At 40.7% G+C, this 21,596-nt stretch overlaps 1 pseudogene; it reads left to right on the top strand.

Moving 5' to 3' along the window:
* Window positions 1-16,593: 16,593 nt before the first annotated feature.
* On the top strand, window positions 16,594-16,749 carry LOC145714075 (large ribosomal subunit protein eL39-like; annotated as a pseudogene).
* Window positions 16,750-21,596: the final 4,847 nt, after the last annotated feature.

Raw genomic sequence — 21,596 nt, 5'->3', positions numbered from 1 at the left:
CTGGATCACAAATATTCACTGCAAGTGAGAAAAATTGAAGTCATTCCATATTCTCTGTGCTGTGAGTGAACTAAAGCATGGTCATATCCTACGACCTATGTGGAAAGAGAACACAATGGTATGTTTTAGAGCTTCTCTCTCTCTCTTTTTTTTTTTCCCCTCTCCTCAAAGATAACGTTTATCCTCAGCTTGGTAGTCCTCTGCTAAGCTGAGAGATTCTCTTTAACTGTCTCCCGATTTGTGATTGCTGAAGGAAGTCGAGCTATTGTCTGGCCTTCTTCATGCTGAGGAGGAAGGCGCAGTGAAATGTGTTGAATTATCCAGATGCCTGAAAGGACTCCTCTGAAAGCTTGGAACAACCTAAATAACAGGGCGAACGCTCACTGTCAAAGAGAATCTTTCAACAGATACAGCCTACGGAGGACATCTACTTTAAAAATGAAAGAGAGATTTTCTTTTCTCAAAACAAATGTAATCTAGCTTACTTTTGAAATTTTTGAAAGGATGTCTAAGTCCACAGGAAGGCTCAGGATTTAAAAATCAAACATGGAAGGACGTAGTTTTATTTGTTTAAATCATGTAATTCATCACCCTCTTTGGAGCTCTGCGTGTATTTTTCTTCTTGCGGAAAAGAGTGATCTGTTCATATCATCCCACACTTTTGCAAGTCCTCATGAATTTGCTTGAAACTTTACTCCCTACGTTTAAAAACGAAGTCACATCCCTGAGACAAACGGCTCCTTTATAGCTGTTAGTGATCCCTTTTCTATAGCTGCTACTTATTAAAACATCTCTAAGAATTAAAACAGTTTGTGCGTGAGAAGATTAAAGCAAGGAGAAGATGTGGAAGTTATGATTCAGGTACGGGCTGCGTATTTGCGGAACTTTTTAGGTATCGCATTGATAAACTCGCTGAACTAAATAACATTATTGGAGGGTATGTTTTAAGCATTCCAGAACTCAAGGTTAAAGGAGCAAACATGATATGTTGGTATGTATTACCAAAAAAATACTGTATGGCAGCATGCTAAGGCTTTTTATGTTTTTTCTAATTAATTAAGTAGACCAAAGTTCAGTGTTTCCTTGGAGGATAGCAAGGCTAATAAACAAAGCCATTTTAAATATAGAGTCTGCTTGTTGATTTTGGAGGAACAGCAAGACAAATAATCCCAGTGAATATCTAGGGTTAAAACATATTTTTAGAATGTAATACTTGACTAATCTGTAAATCCTCTCATATTTGTTCCATTAGCAATTTTGCTTTAAAGATCCTTTAAACACAAGCGTGGAACCCACTAGATCTTGATGAACAGTAGTAAGTAGCTTCTTCACAGGAAGACTAAGACGTACACCTTGCAAATGTCAACAGCCTCCAGATCCAATTATACTCTTTAAGGCTTTCTTTAATTTGATCTGAAATCCAATTCGGTTTCTTCCTTTGCATATTTTAATCACGTTTTTTCAGTTGTCACACGTACACTTATTCTTCCGACATCGTAGCACTTCTTAGTGTATTTGGATGTTGCATCCAAATGTACTGGTAGCCTTATATTTATTCCTCAAGCCAAATTATTTTCAAAAATCTAACGTCTAAGGATAAGCGACAACCTAGAAATTAAATGGACCCCATCAGCTTGGTTAAGCACCTAACAAAAGCAAGACCAATTTTTATTTGCTGTAGTCCCACTCAACTAATTACCCCCTCCTCATTAAGCTTCAAAAGGCTTTTCTTTAAATAGTAGTTTATAACATCTTTAAGATCTGCTGGGGGAGGGAGGAAATGTCATGCATTGACTTGAGCTTTAAATGTAAGCCTAAAAGTTAAGAGAATACCTTTTATATTTTGGTTCCTAAACAAAGTGTCCTGCTTACACTTGTTTTGGTCAACAGTGCCTTGGTTTCCTGCAATTTCAACTATTTCATTTACAATTCAAACCCACCGTTCTTAAACTAATCTCTATATTTGATTAAACTCCAGTAACAGAGTTCCAAGTTTACACAAAAGTCTTAATCGTTAAGATATAAAGCTCTTGGCAAGTTAACTCTAAAGTTAAATAACTTGCCTAAGATGCCTCTACTAATTGCCACCTGACCGGAATAACGAAAACCACTATTTTGGGTCAATTTTGAAGGAAACTGAAGTAGCCCTTGACTTATTTTCAAACTCCATCTTCCCATGTGGCTGTTGGGAAAATTCAGTGACGTCATGTGTGAAAGCAGCAGAGTGATGAGCGTGCTGTGGTGCTTCCGGGCGTCAACCCACATTCTTCCTCTTTGTTCTTTCCTGCTGATGCCCTGTGCCTATTTTTCAGACTCCTTCCCAAGACCCTGACTTCTTACTGCCAGGATTTGGAGCACGAGAGTTGCAAGCAAGACAGTGAAGGACGGTTTGGGGGAGGCACGCTATCAAAACTGTAACGATCTAAGTTACGCTAAGTTACACATCCTCACACTTCAACTTCGGTCCAATTATACCAGCTGAAAAGACACATAAACTACCACCCTCCTACTCAAGTGTTCCGAGGAACCTGGCTGTCTGTGGCACAGGGAAATGGGTATCTGCTTTCCCACCACCCCCCGCCACACACACACACACACACACCCCTGCTCCAGACTGGGATCCCAAATCATGAAACCAGATAATGACCGTTTGACCATCCGAATGCAGCTTTCTGTTCAAATTCATAACCTGCAAACTGAAATGTTCCTGACGTGTTAATCGCCCCTCAGATTTTTCTTCAACTGTATAGTTAAGAAGGAGAAACACACTCGCTCTCTCTCTGATGCCTTTATATGTGCTAGCTTGACATTAAAAGAGCTGTTAATATTGTATAAACTGTTACACCATCCTCATCAGGTTTTATGGAACACCCCCCTCCATTTCCTTCATTCCACCAGGCATGTCATCAAAGGAGAATAAATTAAGTATTGTGCCAGAAAATGTGGTCTACTTTCTAAAAGGCATCTATCTCTAGCTTTCAGAAATGCCTCTCGGAATGAGCAATGTGGAAACAGTGTCCCCATTGTTGTATAGGAATGTCATGAATTGGATCCCCACCCCAGCCTTTTATAGGGAAAAAGAATAAAAAGCGTTCATCTGAGTTTAAAATTATCATATTTTATAGCATATGCTAACATGCTAATGAGATGAGGTATTATCGCATCTCTGCTGAGGCCATTATGGATAATTGAGCTTTGTCCACCCGCCCAACCAGATTGTAAACTCTGTGATGGTGGAGACAACTTCAACTTTGTAGTTTTAGGAGCCCCTTTCAGAGTGTGTTGACACTTCCATTGTTGGTCTAGTGACTAGGTTGAATATTTGTATTGGGGGACATCAGAAATGCCAGCCCTTTTCCACTTGGTAAACTCTATTTCAACACCAAGTGTTTACTAGCGTCCAAACACCGAATGGAAGGTACTAGATAACGTGAGCGATTCTTTAACTCTGTCGAAAAATATATAACTGAGAGATCAAGCAATGTTCCCCTAGGAAATAAAGAGAGGTCTAGGGAGTTTCTCTGTAAAGAGTTAGACAGCTCACAGAGAAGTTCCTTTTGGTGGTTTGGAATAGAAAGGGGTAGGAGAAGATTAAGGGAAGCCAGTTCAAAGTGTAAGAGAGGGGTTTTTGCATCTCAAAAGGGGGAGGGGGGGGGAATCTAAGAAGACCCGGGGCTGGGATTTTGGGCCTTACCCTTTCCCCTGACTGCTCGGTAAGCTTCCTCTCCCCAAACCATGTGGTGGTGTGGAAAGGGACCTGGAGAGAGAGAGGGTCAGGAAATTTCTGTTTCAGTCTGCGCTCTGTCACTAACTAGCTGAATGACATTTAAGCAAATCACTTACTAGATTACCTCTGAGGTCTCTTCCCACTCCATAAATCTTTGCTCTTTATCTCCTTCCCCCCTCCTTTATGTTCTTCCTTCTCCCCCCAACCCCCACCCCTTCTTCCTGGTCTTCCTTTTAACTGCAATAATAGTAATAATGAATTAGTTACCTCTGGAGAGAGAGCTGAGACAGTGTGTGGAGAATTAATGGAGACCTGGCCTTTTTATCTCTGGCGTGAACTTTTTTCTTTATTTCCGTGCGTTTGCTTTATTGATTGAATTACAATTTCTCATAAATTTTAAGGTGCTTTATTACATTTGAGTATTCAATAATCTGCCCAAAATGTTCCCCTTTTGTGGATATAAACGTTAACACAAAACATTTGGTCACAAAGAGTGCCGTAAATCAGGGATTCGTGTGGAATTATTCCACATGGACCTACCATATAGGAAAATACTGCACAAGAGTGAGCCTTGGAACCTGACTCTCAGGGTGCACCCTACCTGATCTTTTATGCTATGAATAAGGGTTTCCATTCATGTAAGTCAGCAGAAAGGTTCTGGGAAGCCCTTTGACTATGATTGTGTCTGAAGTGGATTCATACTTTACCTCCCGGCATGGACATGTGACTAGCAGCCATTTGGGCAGATCAATGGTCTCTGGTTCTCTCTCACTCTTGAAGGGCCATTTCGAGTTACGCCTCCCGCAGAAAGCCTTCCTGTGAAATCAGCACGCCGTGATCTCTGCCTTCTCTGAACCAGCACGGCGCTTGAATTCCATTTTGTTTAAACTGAGTACTTGGGTATTTAGAAAGAGAATAATGATTCGTGGCCTCTGCTTCAGAGCTGGACGTTTTCCAAAGCACATCTGTGTACCTACATTATTTTGTCTGATAGTCACCAAAACGTGGGAGGTAGGTGGTCGAATCTGTCCCTATTTCCGCTGGCAGAAGGCGGGACCTACAAATGCCACAATTCCATGCAATCTCTGTCCTGTGTGCACTTCACATTCACGAAGCCTGCTCCTCACTCCCACCTGGCCCTTGAGAAATGATCTTAGCTGCTCTCTCCCCTCCATCAGTTCCCTCAAACAAGGGATACCAGTACCCAAGATGCTAAATCTTTGGTGATTCTGTAGCTTTATCATTCATCAGCAGAATAGCCTGGGTAGATTTTTCACCGAAACTCAAAATACACTTATTTATGTATTGATTTTTAATTTAGAAATTTCTTTAAGTTTATTTATTTGGAGAGAGACAGAGACAGTGTGAGTGGGGGAGGGGCAGCAAGAGAGAATCCCAACTGAACCACCCAGGCACCCCTCAAAACAGATTTAATAATTCAGACCCCTCTCCTCAAAAAACACTCCAGGCAAAGTTAGGATGAACAATCTGTGACCTCGATTGAGGGCTTACTATGTACCATTACCACTCTAAATACTTTATATAAATATCTCACATCATGACCCTATTAGATAGGCAGTTATTAGCGTTACCCTCCTGTTCTAGATGATGAACTGAGGTTCTAAGAGGACACGTAATTGGACATGATGCAACCTGAGCTCCAGGCCAGGTGCTCAGTACTGTTTCAGAAATCTCCACTCGTGTCACAAAAGAGACCCAGCAAAACCATGATGGGAGCGTTTGGATTAGTAATCAGTTAATTCCAGTGTTAGTGCCAGCGATAGATTGTGGCTTCCTTCAGAGCTTCTGAGACGGAGGGAAATAGCGTTTTCTGGAACAGAGTCAAAGAGTGGTTTTACCCACCGATGAGAAACTTAATGGGCTAGAGTTTAAGGACAGGGACGGCTGGTTCCTTTAACACTTTTGAGCAGCGCTATCCCATAGAAAGATAATACAAGCCACACATGTGATTTTACATTTTCTTGGAGCCACATTACAAGAGTTTTAAAAAAGGATGAAATTAAGTTCAATAGTACATTTCATTCAACCCAAAATATCCAAAGCATACTCATTTAAACATGTAATCAACATAAAAACTAGTAAGGAGATGCTTTCCTTTTTTGTATTAAGTCTTTCAAATCCCATGTGTATTTCATACATGGTGCACACCTCATTTCAGACTAAACGCATTTCAGGTGCTCCACGGCACACGTGGCTAGCGGCGACCACGTTGGACAGCACAGGCTTAGGGGATTTGTGCTGCCTGCTGGCACCGACCAGTCTATTAATAGCACCAGCTACTCTGTCTCCCTCTTTCTTATTCATCGTCCACAGCGTGGCTGTTAGCAGTTACTATTGCTTTGCCAATGTTTCCAGGTCATCGAGCTATCTCCGTTGATAAAGGGTTCACTCCATATTCATCTTATAATAACAGCTAACATTTATTGAATGTGTATTATGTGCTAGGCATGCTTCTAAGTGCTTTTGCTTTATATATATAAAGTCATAAAATCCTCACGGCAACCCTATGAGCTGATCTTTTTACCATCTCCCCACTTTCCAATTGAGGAAACCAGAGTTATTTAACTGCCAGCCCGGGTTGGGGTGGGGTAGAGAGGTGGTTAAGCTTGCGGGGCTGGAATCATGGCTCCACCACTTAATTAACAGTTGTGTGGCTTTTGGCAGTTAAATAACTTTGGTTTCCTCACACACATACGCACACGCACACCCACACGGTATCAAACACAAACTATAGTGTTCATAAAAACCATAACATTGTAGAGCTAGAAGGGGTCTTAAAGACCATCTCGTCAACAAAGTGCAGCTCAGCACGGTGAGGAAGGTTACTCAAAGTTACAGGGCGGAACTAGAACCCAGATAAACTGACTCCAAGCAACTTAATGTCTACTAGATAACCCCTATGGTAGTGCTTCCTGCTTGAAACGCAGGATCCAACAGTGCAGCCCGTCTTGTCACTAACACACACTTTATCCAGTATTTATCTTCTCTGCCAAAATACCATGTTTTCTTGTGTCCCAATTTGCAAAAAGGCTTTTTAGAAACTTAAAATTGGAGAGCTCAGAGTTAAAATGGATTCCTCTTGCCTTACTCTGTTGTGCCTCTGGTTTAAGCATTTACATTGTTTTCTAAATGCTTCACCAAGCCAACAACATATCAAGTTCTTTAAGGATTGAGACCCTATCATAAACACTCATTGGAATTCCTACATACTGCCTAGTTCTTGAGACTAGATGTGTAATTAACAAAATTGAAATTGTACAATTATCAGTACGAAGAGGTTGAGCTTAGCCCTTTCGTTTCAAAGATTTATTTTTTCATGATGTTAAAACGGGCTCCTCGGAAAGCATTGTTACCAGCTTGACCTTTAGGATTAGTGCAGGTCATTATTTCAGCCAAAGGGACAGCAGTAACATCTCACCAAGATTCTTTCTTTCAGCAACAAACTAGCCACTGCTCTCTCCTCGGATCCTTCTATTTCAAAGTGGAGAGTCTGATGGTAATTTAAATGTTGAAATGTGTCCCACTTAAGTCCAAAACATACGTGATTTCGTATTTAACCCCCCCCCCCCACGGCTTTTATATATTATGTTTCAAAGTGGAGATGGCTGTGAAATTTGACCTCAACCTGACTTTTTAGAAGTGCTCAGAAAACTGTTCTTCTAACAAGCATGATGAGAGCCTGCTCTTTAATGATTTTTTTTGGCCTGCCTACATAATTTATTCTAAATCATTAAAAAATAAAAATAGTTTACAGTAAATAAATACTTGAGTATGAAAGAGGATGGTCTCACCCATTGTTGGATAAAGACTAAAAAGCCTACAAAGGCAGTCCCAGTGTAGAATAGTGTAGCAACAGCTTAATTCTCAGGAACTGTTACTTAACAGAACTTTAAAAAGAAAAATGACATATTCTCAAATTATTTATAAAATCATGCAAAAAAAAAAAAAAAAAAACACCCCACTTCAGGGACCATGGGAAATTAATTTTGTTCTCGCTTTTAACGTTTTCAGAGCCTACCTCAGTGAACAAAATGCTAAGTACAAAAACACGTGAATTAACATTTAGGTGGTTGAGCAAGACTCCTGGTTTTTGTTTATTGCTCTTTGATATTTTTTTTAGTAGCTCATTGTAAAAGCCCTGGGGCACACCTTCAGAATACATGAATAATGTCAATAATAACTAATACAGCCTGCTATGGAAAATACTCTGTTTTCAAAACCACAGGTTAGTTCCTGGAAGTCAGCCGGTCAGAGAAAGGATGTGGTGTAGCAGCAAGTTGAAATAGCTTGTACAACAAAGGAAAGAGATCTGGTGACTTCTGCCTCCCAGAGGGTGGAAATCGGAAAGAACTATACTTAAATAGCTCATTCAGAAAGCATCGAAGGTGAAAAATTCATCCCATTTTGAAAAGCTTCACTAATCACTTTTGGGAAATCAGGTGAGAAAGGAACTCCTGTATCAGGATAACACAATGAAAATAAGTGTTAACTCCGGATTCAACAAATCAGTCCGGTTCATTTTGCTTGTTAGATGGAGGGCATGGACATCACTTTTTGAACGAGCCCCCAAATCCCAGTTCTCATTGTTGTGAACTGAAAGAGTCATTGTAATTCACCTGGCTTGACAATTTCTGTGCAGCCGTGGCGTTCTGAAGCCAAATAAATTCCACAAAATAAACTCATCGCAGGCTCAGGAAAAGCAGCTCTTTTGCAAATACCTTGTGATCAGGCTCTAGGTCACGACCTGGGTCTTGAGAAACTTGAGTTAGTAGATGTTAGTTTTTCTTAGCTCTTTGTTTACCCTGGACTTAGACATTTTGTATTATTAAAAACCTGTGGCTTTTAAGGACATTCTATTTATCTTTCCAGGCTTTTTTGATGGAAATGCCTGGATTTTCTTGGAAACAGGGATTTTATTGTGGATTCCTGGTGCCCCTTGGAGAGGCTTATTTTTCTGGACAATAGTTTTCCTTAGTGTCACTACTCTTTTCATCTCCCAATGGTCACAAGCTCCCAAGGTCGAGAAAAGTGCATCCTTTTGTTCTAAGGAATCTGAAATTCCATTTTAAAAAGTGCTGCAAAAGGGGCACTCGGTTAGTAATTCAGGGCATATTTCCACCACATGAAGTATCCAGAGGGGCTGGAGACCTCAAGACATTTGGAGAAAAAGAAAATCCAACTCCATTCAAAGTCAAAGAATCCAGCAGGAGGGTTCATACTTTGATTATTGCCACTTAAGAGTTTTAATCTATTCTTATCTATACTCAAAGTATAGGCATGCTTGCCTTCATTAGAATAGGACCCGGCGAACGAACTTTGCATAAAGAAGTAAATTACCGTGGCCTCTGACATTAAGTGGGATTTTCATGGCGTGAAAAGTTCTGTTGCTGCAGAGGGCATCTCGCCCTCACTATGGCATAAACATGACAGTGTTTTGTGCGTTGATATGTGCTATTGGTGTATGTTAGTTTCATCAATAACCTCATCCGTCAGGGAAAAGTGGTCAGCATTTTTAGTTCAAATCCACACCACTAGCCAATAGCCGCATGAGCTATTGAATAGTTACAGTTTAATTAGCGAAAATTAAGCAACATGTAGTTACATATAACTAGTCACTTTCTGTTTTGGACAGTGAAGATATAGAGTATTTCCGTCTTTGCAAAACGTTCTGCTGGACAGCATTACTTCAGAGGGTACTTATTCTTTGCTATGAATCTTAATACCTGGCAGCAGAAAATGCTGATTATTGTTGTAGCTTGCCATTTACAGAAGCCCAGCCTTCTAGAAGATGAATGGCATCTCTTCTCCCCAGTCACAATGTGGAGAAATTCACTGAGGCGGGTAATTTGGTGTGATTTTTAAGAATTCTGAAAATTTCCCTCAAGAGTTGTTAGTTACTCTAAGCTATAATTAAAAACAAACAAACAAAACCCCTCAGCGCCTCAGTGCCATCCAGCTTTGACTAAGCAAAGAAGACATGTGGCTTCCTCTATTATTTTTTTCCTAGCCAGGCTGTGCAGAACACTGTAGAAATTGTATTTATGCACATAAACATTAAATGCACATAAAATTATCATTGAAGACCGTTAAGGGAAGATGTAATGGTAACACGTTGTAAAGAGATTGCTGTTCAAAAATCCATGTGATTCTGTGTGTGTGTGTATGTGTGTGTGTGACATTTAAAGATTTTATCTTCAGGTAATCTCTACACCCGACGTGGAGCTGGAACTCAAAACCCTGAGATCGAGAGTCACATGCTCTACTCCACGGCCCAACTGGCTTGCTCGGGATTCCTTGAATCTATATCATGCTGTTTTCATCTCCTCCCCTTTGTTCGTGTTCTTCTTGCCCTCTGGAGGCTATCTCCACCTCTGCCTTTCTGAGACGTCTCCATTCTTCAAGGTCCGTTTGAAACGCCACCTCTTTCTGATTCCCCCAGTTGAAGTGACCTCTTCTTCCACTGCATTTTCACTGCGTTGTAAATTAGTGTCTCGATTCCCTTTCTGGACCGTAAGTTCGTTGGCACAAAGATCTTGGTCTTTGTCATCACTGGATCCCTCCACACACTTGGCAGGGAGCCGATGCTCTAGACGGGAAATTCTACCAGTTTCCTAAACAGACACACAAGATTTTTTAAGCTGCGTCTGTACCGACAGACCCAAGGCATTAGCACCACACGCGTGGCTTTATGCTACATGTTAGCAGATATTTCACCCATGCCCATTCATTTTGGTTCATGCAGATCATTTGTATTCTTAAAATTAAAAGAAGGCACACGCAGGGGCACCTGGCTGGCTCAGTGGGTAGAGCATGCGACTCTTGATCTCAGTCAGGGTCATGAGTTCAAGCCCCATGTTGCGCGTGGAGACTACTTAAAAAAAAAAAAACCCTCAAAAGATGACACATGCAATTTCACTTAGAGGAATTTATCCAACAGTCGCACTCCCACCTATATAGAAGAATGTTTATGGCTTCCTGAGGGAAGTGAGCAACACCGTCTAGGGGGTGTTCTTGCCAAAGCATTAAACCTGAATCTAAACCTGAATCTAATGAAGTCTTCTGATCAAACCACCAGTTTGCAGGAAATACAAGGAAGAGAGAGAACGTGTTAAATAACACCATGCAATGCAGTCAGAAAAACCCAGAACGTGGGAAACCGTAGGACAAACAACCCAGTTTTGCCAAGAGATTACAAGGAAAAAAAGGGAGGGGGGTTCTAATTTAAACTTAAGAGGGTGACTTAAGTAAGAGGCACGTCAATCAAATGCAATCTTGTGGACCTTGTTTGGATTCTGATTTTTAACACATTAGCTTTAGACAACTGTCCACAGGGGAAATTTGAACACTGACAGCACATTATTGATATCGAGAAACTATTGTTAATTTTTCAGGTATGGTAATGATACGCGTTTTTTTGAGAACGCTTATCTTTGTAGATACATGATGAAGTATTTATAGAAGAAGTTTGCCTCAAAATCCTCTCGTTAGGGCAGTGGAGGAGTTAGAGCGTTGGGTGTTCAGTACATAGATCACTGTGCTATTTTCTCTATGTTTGTGTACCTTCTACAGTTTCCTCTTAAAAAGAGGGAGGTGTGATGTTTTATGGCAGCATTGTTTGTAATAGGAAAGAAACCTAGAAACAACCTGTATTTCTAGAATAAGGACTGGCTCAATAGGTGAAGGTAGAGTCACACATCAAAATACTATGATATTGTTAAAGATACGACAGATCAATCAATCGATCTCCTGATATGGAACAGTCTCTAAGATATAACAAATGAAAAATATTCATATTTATATTCATATGAATAATAATACGCTCCCATTTATGTAAGACAGGGGATAGATCTACACATTCGTGCTTGTACGTGTATAGGTTATCACTAAAAGTATTTGTAGGAAATTGCTAACCGTCGGTTGCCCCTGGAGAAGGGGCTGGGTGTTACAGGAGAAAGGGGTGAGCGACAGGCACTCGCTACTTTTACTGTTTAAAAAATACTTTTCACTTTTTAACACTCGAAAATATGGCCCAGACCATATTAAGAGCTAAACTTCTTGAGTGGACTCGTGCTCATTGACAAATAGATGGCAGAAAAATCTCTGCTGGCTGGTGAAAGCACGGGGGTTAGGGCACATTTTGAAATTATCTGCAAATTGGCATGCATTCATCTGTCCTCTGTGTCAAAGGAAATACAGGCATTTCTCACTCCCGAACGAGAGAAACATTCCTATTTGGAGGTTCCCCAGAGGAACCTATGTTTATAACTAAACACATGTTTTCAAGGGCTACGGAGCTGCGGAGGAAATTTGACCCTCCAGAGCAGTGGCAGAGATAATCTGAAACAGCAGATAATCCAAACTTCATAATATTTTGTTTTGAAATGCACAATATTATTTTTAGAAGCGGTCCATTTGTGTTCTTAATTATGTTTTGCCGAGGATAACGGACAAATTAAAGTGAATTTGTAGTCTCTGAGCACCCCCCAACAGAAGGTGGTGGAAGACATATGGGCCAGAAATATGCGTTGTGGTATAGGGGATACTGATGACCTATAACTAGGTCAGGAGGTGGTGACTGAGGGTTTTTATTTCACTTCCCACCACCATTCAGACCTTCTGCCTTTGCCTTCGTATGACCTCCCCTCCAAACCCTTTCTGAGAGCATTCCATCTAATTTTCCTCCTCAACCGAAGTTTAAAATAACAATACCGGCCTGGAAGGAGAGAAGAAATCATTAGCATCCTTCCTATTTATAAAGTAAAAAGATTAGGATCTTTTTCCATTAATACGTTCCACATGGACAGCTCCATCATTCCTGCCTGGTGAAAGGTGAGTGTCCTGTGCACCAATTCTGCCAGGTCTGCGGTTTACCAAGTAGGGCAGAAGCTTTAGGTGGACAATGTGGAAAGCCGTGGGTCACTGGTAAGAAGGCATCGCTCCCACCAGTGTTGTTGTTCTTGTTTGGGTGTTGCCGTGGTGGTCCGGGATAGAGCCGACGACGGCGAAAGCAAAAGCTGAAAAGGCAAAAACGAAATCTCTGCTCCCGATCACCGCCTGCCTGACATCGTGCTGGGTGCTTCTGGACCCGGTACCACGTCTCATCCCCACAAAGACCCAGGGAAAGAGGTGAATGTGGGGAGCAGCTGCGTGGGGCAGAGAGGGAAATGGTGCCGCCCCCTCCAGATTTCTGGCTTGGCCGGCTGGGTAGATGTGATGCCTTTAACAGAGATGGGGAAGTCAGCAGGAGCTGCAGATTGGGGCGAAAGTTACGAAGAGTTAGTGAGTTCATTTTCCACAGGATAATTGGTGGGTCAGTAGGTCCTGACGGGTCACGTGGTGCATGTGGGTCGTAACCTTTTAGCCAGTGAAAGAAACAAGCCATCCTTTCTATCCCTCTGAAAATCTTAATTCCCACCATATGTTTTACTGCCCATGGCACATTACAGATCACTGATCTATTTTTTAAATGCCAGAAAACTGTATTTCTATTGTTCTTATCCTTAAACGTTTAACACTTCTATTAGCAATAGAAAAGTTTTATTTTTCTTAAGTGCAAATAACATGGAAGTATATTTCGTTCACTGTAATAGCTGTGCTCCCCTAAAGTGGCATATTTATCCATTCGTTTTCAACTCCCTTGAGCGATGTACTTCTTTAAAGAAATATGAGTATCCAGTAAAACATAAGAACATGCTCGACCTCGCTCACAGTTTAAGAATGCACGTTAAGACAGCATTATTCACCTTCCCGTGTTGGCAAGGGTGTGGGGAAATCGGTAGATCCTCTCCAAACAGTAATAGTGGGAATGTAAATCCCCAAAACTTCTTTGGGCCCAACAGCCACGCATTTAATCGCTCCACACCACCTTGCAATCCAAGTTTTGTAACTTTTCCCTACAAATACATGCCCACAAGCAGAGAAAACAGTATTTAAGAACGTTCATTACAGGGGCGCTTGGGTGGCTCAGACGGTGAAGTGACCGACTCTTGATTTCAGTTCAGGTTGTGATCTCGTGGTTTGTGGGATCGAGCCCTGAGTCTGGCTCTGCACAGACAGTGTGGAGCCTGCTTAGGATTCTCTCTCTCTCTCTGCCCCTCCCCAATTGCCAATCGCTCTCTTTCAAAATAAATCAATAACATTTTTAACAAAGACATTCATTGCAATACTGAAATAGCAAACAGCTAGAAAGAGCTTAAATATCCATGACTGAGTAGTGAAATAAATGAAGGTACATCAGCCAGAGGAATAGCATGCAGCTGTTAAAGAGAATAAAGGAGGTCTATTTGTACTGGACCTTACCTTCCATGTAATGCCCTTGGCGTCTGAACAAAAGTAAACAAAAAAATTCTTTCTCTCTCTGCTTGCATATTGTAGAAAATTTGAGGATGAGTTTGCAAGAGACTACTAATGATGGCGATGCCTAGAGACAAGATTAGGGTATGACAAAGACAGAGGAAGACTTTTCCTTTCACTTTTTACCTTACTCTATTGTTTGCCTTAAAACCAAAACCCATGCCTAGGATCTGAAACAATAGAAAAAGATGCTGAAAATTTTCCCTGCAAATAAAATATATTAATTGCGTAAGCTTTTTTTTTTTTAAATTTTTTTTAATGTTTATTTATTTTTGAGACAGAGAGAGACAGAGCATGAACGGGGGAGGGTCACAGAGAGAGGGAGACACAGAATCTGAAACAGGCTTCAGGCTCTGAGCTGTCAGCACAGAGCCCGACTCGGGGCTCGAACCCACGGACCGTGAGATCATGACCTGAGCCGAAGTCGGACGCTCAACCGACCGAGCCACCCAGGCGCCCCTCATTGTGTAAGCTTTTAAAACCTATGCCTCCTGGGGCACCTGGCTGGCTCAGTCAGTGGAGCATGTGACCCTTGATCTTGGGGTTGTGAGTTTGAGTCCCACGTTGGGTGTAGAGATTACTTAAAAATAAAAATTTTAAAAGAAAGAAAGAAAGGAGTGCTTGGGTGGCTCTGTTGCTTGAGCGTCTGACTCTTGATTTCAGCTCAGGTCATGATCTCACAGTGTGTACGATGGAGCCCTGAGTCAGGCTCTGTGCTGGCGGCATGGAGCCTGCTTGGGATTCTCTCTCTCCTTCTCTCTCTGCCCCTCCCCTCACTCTGCAAGTGCGGGGAGAGGCAGAGAGAGGAGGGGACAGCAGTGAGTCTGATGGGGGGCTTGAACTCACAAACCGTGAGATCATGACCTGAGCTGAAGTCAGATGCTCAACGGATAGAGCCACCCGGGTGTCCCTAAATAAATAAACAACAACAGCAAAAATATTTCAGTATCATTTGTTGAAAATACGATCCTTTACCCACTGAGTTGTATTTGCGCTTTGTAAAAAATCAGTTGTCCCCTATATATGTGGGTCATTTCTGAGTCTGTATTTTGTTACATTGATCTATTTGTCTTTACTCTAATACCACACTCTTGATTACTGTAGCTTTATAACATGTCTTGAAATCAAATAATGCTAGTCCTCCAACATTGTCCTTTTTTTCGAAGTTATTTTCACTATTCACAGTCTTTCAAAATTCCATATGAATTTTAGAGCCAGTTTATTGATTTCCACAAAAAAAATATCTTCTGAGATTTGGATTAAGACTGTGTTGAACATGTAGATCAATTTGGAGAGAACTGATAACTAAGTAGAAGTGAGTCTTTCTTTTTGCAAATATTTTTTTAAAGTAATCTCTACCCCCAATGTGGAGCTCGAACTCATGGCTCTGAGATCAAGAGTTGCATGCTCAGTAAATTGACTGAGCCAGCCAGGCATCCCTACAATTGAATTTTTTTTTTTTGATATTGATCTTGTATCCCACAACTTTGCTAAACTCAGTTATTTGTTGTAATAACTTTTTTGTAGCTTCTAGTGGGGTTTTCTATAAAGATGATTATGTCTCAGAGAACAGAAACAGTTTTACTTCCTTCTTTTCTATCTCAAAAATTTTTCTTTTTCTTGCCTTATTGCGCTCATTAGAAACTCTAATAATACATTGACTATAAATGGAAAGGACAGACATCCTTACCTCGTTCCCAGTCTTAGAGAGAGAGCATTCAGCCTTTCACCATTGACAATATCAGCTGTAGGTTTTAGTAGATGCCCTTTATCAGGTGGAAGAAGGTTTCTCCTATTATTAGATTTCTGGAAATTTTTATCAGAAATGGATGTTGGAGGGCATCTGACTGGCTCAGTTGGTGGAGCATATGACTTTTTGATCCCGGGGTGTGGGTTCAGGCCCCACTTTGGGTGTAAAGATTATTAAAAAAAAAAGCCTTTAAAAATTGTTATTAGGGGCTCAGTTGGTTAAGCATCTGACTCTTGATTTCTGCTCAGGTCATGACCTCATGGTTTGTGAGGTCCAGCCCCACTTGGGCTCTAAGCTGACAGCAAGGAGCCTGCTTGGGATTCTCTCTCTCCCTCTCTCTCTCTGCCCCTCCCCTGCTCATAGTCTCCCTCCCCCCCCCCCCTCTAAAATAAATAAACTTAAAAAAAATAGTTTTAGGGGCGACCGGGTGGCTCAGTCGGTTAAGCATCCTACTTGGGCTCAGGCCTTGATCTTGCGGTTCATGAGTTCAAGCCCCGCATGGGACTCTGTGCTGACAGCTCAGAGTCTGAAGCCTGCTTTGAATTCTGTGTCTCCCTCTCTTTCTGCGCCTTCCCTGCTCATGCTCGTTCTCTCTCTCTCTTTCTCTCTCTCTCTCTCAAAAATAAAAAATAAAAAAAATAAATAAATAATTAAAAAAATTAAGAAATAGTTTAAAAAATTGTTATTAAAAAAAGAGCCTTTTCTCTGCCATTGTAGTGTGTGTGGTTGACTGTTCCTCACCATGTCTTCTAACAAGACTTTCAGGATCAAGCAATTCCCAACCAAGAAACAAAAGCAGAATCGTTCCATTCCCCAGTAGACTGGGATGAAAACTGGTAATAAAATCAGGTACAACTCCAAGAGGAGGCATTGGAGAAGAACCAAACTGGGTCTATAAGGGGTCGCACATGAGAGGGCACACGTTTTTATGCTGCATGAAGGTCACGTGTTCCTCTCCTCTCCCTCTGTAAACCCCCCTGCTACCTGAACAATAGACACGTTTTATTGGGGAAATAATGTTTCTTTGTTACTATGCTTCTGTATCAGTAGGTGGGTTCAGAAATAAACATGTGAGACCCTTGTTTGAAAAGAAATCGGTGTTGGATTTTATCAAATAAGTTTTCTACATCAGTTGTGATGATCATATGGGATTTTGTTGTTGTTGTTGCTGAGCTACATTGATTGATTTTCTTTTGTAAGATATTTATTTATTTAAGTAATCTCTACACCCAATGTGGTACTTGAACTCACGACCCCAAGATCAAGAGTTGCACCCTCCTCCGACTGAGCCAGCCAGGTGCCCCCTGCATTGATTGGTTTTCGAGTGTTCCCAACCTTGGTGCATTGTCCTTTAAATAGTTGGCTTAATTTGATATACTAATATCTTATTAAGAACTTTTGTATCTGTGTTCATGAGGGATTATGGTCTGTAGTTTTCATTTCTTGTGATTCCTTAGTATAGTTTTGGTATCAGATTAATACTGGCTTCATAGAATGAATTTGGAGGTATTCCAGCTTCTTCATTTTCTAAAGGCGTTTGTGTAGAATTAATACTTCTTTTCTAGATGGCAGGTAGAATTTACCTGGAATGTCATCTGAGCTTGGAATTTTCTTTGTGGGAAGCTTTTTAGTAAGTTTAATTTCTTTAATAGAGAGCTATTCAACTTATATACTTCTTCTTGAGTGAGTTTTAGTAGGTGGCTTCTTTGAAAGAAGTCCACTTTATCTAAGTTAGTGAATTTTTTTAAGAGAAGCATTTTATTATTTCTGTTTCTTTTCTGGCCATTATTATGATCATTTCATGAGTTTTTTAACTTAAGTAATCTCAACGCCCAACATGAGACTCAAACTCACAACCCCGAGATCAAGAGTTACAAGTTCCCCCGACTGAGCCAGCCAGGCACCCCCTAAGTCATTATATTTATAGACATAAGTTGTTCATAACATTCTGTCTTTTAAATATCTGTAGAACCTATAGTGGTGTCATCTCATTTCATATTAGTAATTTGTGTCTTCTCTCTCTTTTTTAAATATTTATTTATTTATTTGATTTACTTATTTCTAAGTAATCTCTACACCCAAAGTGGGGCTTAAACTCACAACCCCAAGATCAAGAGTTGTATACTCTACAGACTGAGCCAGGCAGGCACTTCCTTCTCTCTTTTTTTGCGATCCATCTGGCTAGAGGTTTATCAGTATTGTTTAACTTCCCAGAGAGCTAAATTTTCATTTCATTGATTTTCTCTATTTTTATTTTTTAAAGTTTATTTATTTAAGTAACCTTTACACCCAGGGTAGGGTTCGAACTCATGACCATAACATCAAGAGCCACAAGCTGTACTGACTGAGCCATCCAGGTGCCCATGATTTTCTCTATTTTCATATTTTTCTATTTTACTGATTTCTACTTTAATCTTTATTATGGCGGGGGGGGGGGAGGTTGCTTTCTTGGAGTTTTATTTGATCTTCTTTTTCTAGGTTTTTAAGTCGGAAGTTGAAGTAATTGATTCAAGTCCTTAGAACTAGCTTCTTTTCTAACATAGACATTTATTGCTCTAAATTTTCCTCTAAGCACTGCTTTAGCTGCCCATCATACATTTTGATGTGTTGTGTTTTCATTTTGATTCAGTTCAAAATTTTTTAGGTTTATTTATTTTTTTAAGTAATCTTTGCACCCAATGTGGGGCTCAAACCCACCACCCTGAGATCAAGGTGCCCCCAGTTCAAAATATTTTTAAAATCCTTTTGAATCTATTTTGACCCCCGTGTCACTTAAAAGTGTGTTATTTAGTTTCTAAATATTTGAGAATTTCCCAGATGTCTTTCTGCTATTGATTTCTAATTTAGTTCCACTGTGATCAGAGAACATACTTTGAATCCCTTTAAATGCATTGAGACCCATTTTATGGCCCAGGATATGTTCTATCTTGGTCAATGTGTGTACTTAAAAAGAATATCTATTCTGCTGCTAGTGGTGGAGTGTTCTGTAACTATCAATTAGGGCAAATTAGCTGATAATGTCGTTCAGGTCTTCTATAGCCTTAATGATTTTCTGTCCACTTGTCTTATTTATTGAGGAAGGGTGTTGAAGTCTCCAACTATAATTCTGGGTTTGTCTATTTCTTTTCGCAGTTCAGTTTTTGCTTCATGTAATTTGAAACTCTGTTATTAGGCATATAAATATTTAGGCTTTATGTTATCTTGAAGAATTGACCCCTTTATCATTATAAAATGATCATCTTTATCCTTGATAATAGTTTTATTCTGAAATCTACTTTGCCTGATATTAATAGAACCATTTCGGCTTTCTTTTGATTATTATTAGCACAGTATCTTTATCTGCTCATTTAGTTTTAACCTATTCATCTTTATATTTAAAGTTTCTTTCTTTTTTTCTTTTTAGAGAAAGAGAGAGAGAGAGAGCACAAGGAGGCGAGGGGGCAGAGCGAGAATCTTATGCAGGCTCCATGCTTAGTACAGAGCCCAACTCAGGGCTCAATCCCATGACCGTGGCTGGGATTACGACCTGAGCCGAAATCAAAAGTAGAATGCTCACCTGAATGAGCCACCAGGTGCCCCAAAACTTTCTTGAAAGTGGCATTAACTAATCTCGTTTTGTTATCCAGTATGACAATCACTGCTGTTTTTATGTTAACATTCTGTTCTCAAGTAATCTCTGCTCCCAGTGTGGGACTTGAACTCACAACCCTAAGATCAAGAGTCCCATGCTCCACAGACTGAGCCGGCCAGGTACCCTGAAAAGCACTGCCTCTTAATCAGGGTGTATTAACCATCTCTATTCCATATGGTCATTGATAGGTCTGAGTTTAAGTCTACCTTTTCACTATTTGTCATCTATGTGTCCCATATCTTCTTTGTTCCTTCTTCTGCATTCCTTTGGGTTAACCGAGTATTTTAAATTATTACGTCTCATCTCCCTTGTTAACTTATTAATTATAACTCTTTGTAGTTAATTCTTTTCATGCTCGCTTTTTAGGGTGTATAGTACAGGAAGTTCTCTCTTTGCATAGTAGTGTTGCACCGTAAAAATGACCATGGGAGCTGAACTGTGCAAAGAGATCTTAATGATTCACGACAAAGTAACGATGTTCTGTGCTCTTAGCATTTTTTACCAAGATATTAAAATTCCTTTTACTGTTGTTTATAAGTGCATAAAGAAATTTAAGAAATAGAGTGATCTGAATATTTATTTAGCACACTATAATTTAAAATATAAGAAACTTTGAGAATTAAAGTTCCTTTGTTTAAAACAAATTTATCAAGAAGACTTCCTCTTCCAGGAATATGGTGTAGGCATATTTTTCCCTATTTCTCCCTCTAGGTACAAATGAAAATCCTGTACATTATGTATAAAACAAACATGAGAAGACGCTGACGGTTGAATAGAAGCAGACATATCATACGGGCTAGGGATCTCAGGACCTGAGGAACAATGTGGCGCTGAGTTCCCTGGGTATTATTTTGCCTCATATATCTCAGACATGGAGATGAAGAAGTTGGCAACCCAGAAATGCTAACAGGAACAGCCCCAAAGAGCCCCAATAAACATGTGCCCTCTTTAGCCAAAAAAAAAAAAACAGGAGAGAGGCGACCTAGCAAGACAGAAAACATTTTGTGTTGATGCTCTACTCTAGCCAAACATCACAGGAAAAACTGTGGTCCCGCCCCCCCCCCCCCCCGGCTCAAGGTGGTGTCAGAGAAAGCCAAATCGGGAGCCAGGATTAAAAAAAAAAAAAAAGTTTATTTATTTATTTTTGCGGGGGGAGAGGGGCAGAGGGAGAGAGAGAATCCCAAGCAGGCTCTGTACTGTCATTGCAGAGCCCAGTGAGGGGCTCCATCTCACCAACCGTGAGATCATGACCGGAACCAAAATCAAGAGCCAGATGCTTAACTCACTGAGTCACCCAGGCGCCCCAGGAGCCAGGACTCTCATCTCTGCAGGCCCATGGCAAGCTTCGGCTCTCTCTCCCTTCCCCACTGAGGTATCCATGGAGGGGTATCAGAGGGAATACTGGCTTCACAAAATGAATTGGGAAGTGTTCCCTCCCCTTCTATTTTCTGCATGGGATTGTGCAAAATTGGAGTTAAATCTTGAAACATTTGGTAGAATTCTTTCATGAAACCATTTGGGCCTGAGGCTTTTCTTTGGGGGAAATTTTACATTATGGATTTATCTCGTATGTAGAATTTTTTTTTTTAATTTTTTTAATGTTTATTTAAAAAAAATTTTTTTAATGTTTATTTTATTTTTGAGAGACAGAGAGAGACAGCGTGAGCAGGAGAGGGCAAACAGAGTGAGAGGGAGACCCAGAATATGAAGCAGGCTCCAGGCTCTGAGCTGTCAGCACAGAGCCTGACGCGGGGCTGGAACTCACAAACCGGAGATCGTGACCGGAGCCGAAGTCGGGACGCTCAACCGACTGAGCCACCCAGGCGCCCCTAGAAAATCTTTTAAAAATCACACAAAAAAATAGGGGCGCCCGGGTGGCTCAGCCGGTTGAGCATCCGACTTCAGCTCAGGTCATGATCTCACGGTTTGGGGGTTTGACTCCCACGTCGGGGCTTGCTGCTGTCAGCACGGAGTTCGCTTTGGATCCTCTGTTCCCCCTCCCTCTCTTCCCCTTCCCCACTCCACTCTCTCTCTGTCAAAAATCAATCAATAAATAAACAAACAAATGATGTTTATTTATTTTTGACAGAGAGAGAGTGGGAGTGCTCATGAGA

This window comes from Panthera onca, chromosome X (assembly GCF_046562875.1).
Source record: "Panthera onca isolate mPanOnc1 chromosome X, mPanOnc1 haplotype 2, whole genome shotgun sequence".
Taxonomy (NCBI): domain Eukaryota; kingdom Metazoa; phylum Chordata; class Mammalia; order Carnivora; family Felidae; genus Panthera; species Panthera onca.
The sequence above is the reverse complement of the archived record's forward strand: the minus strand, read 5'-3'. Positions and strand labels throughout refer to the sequence as shown.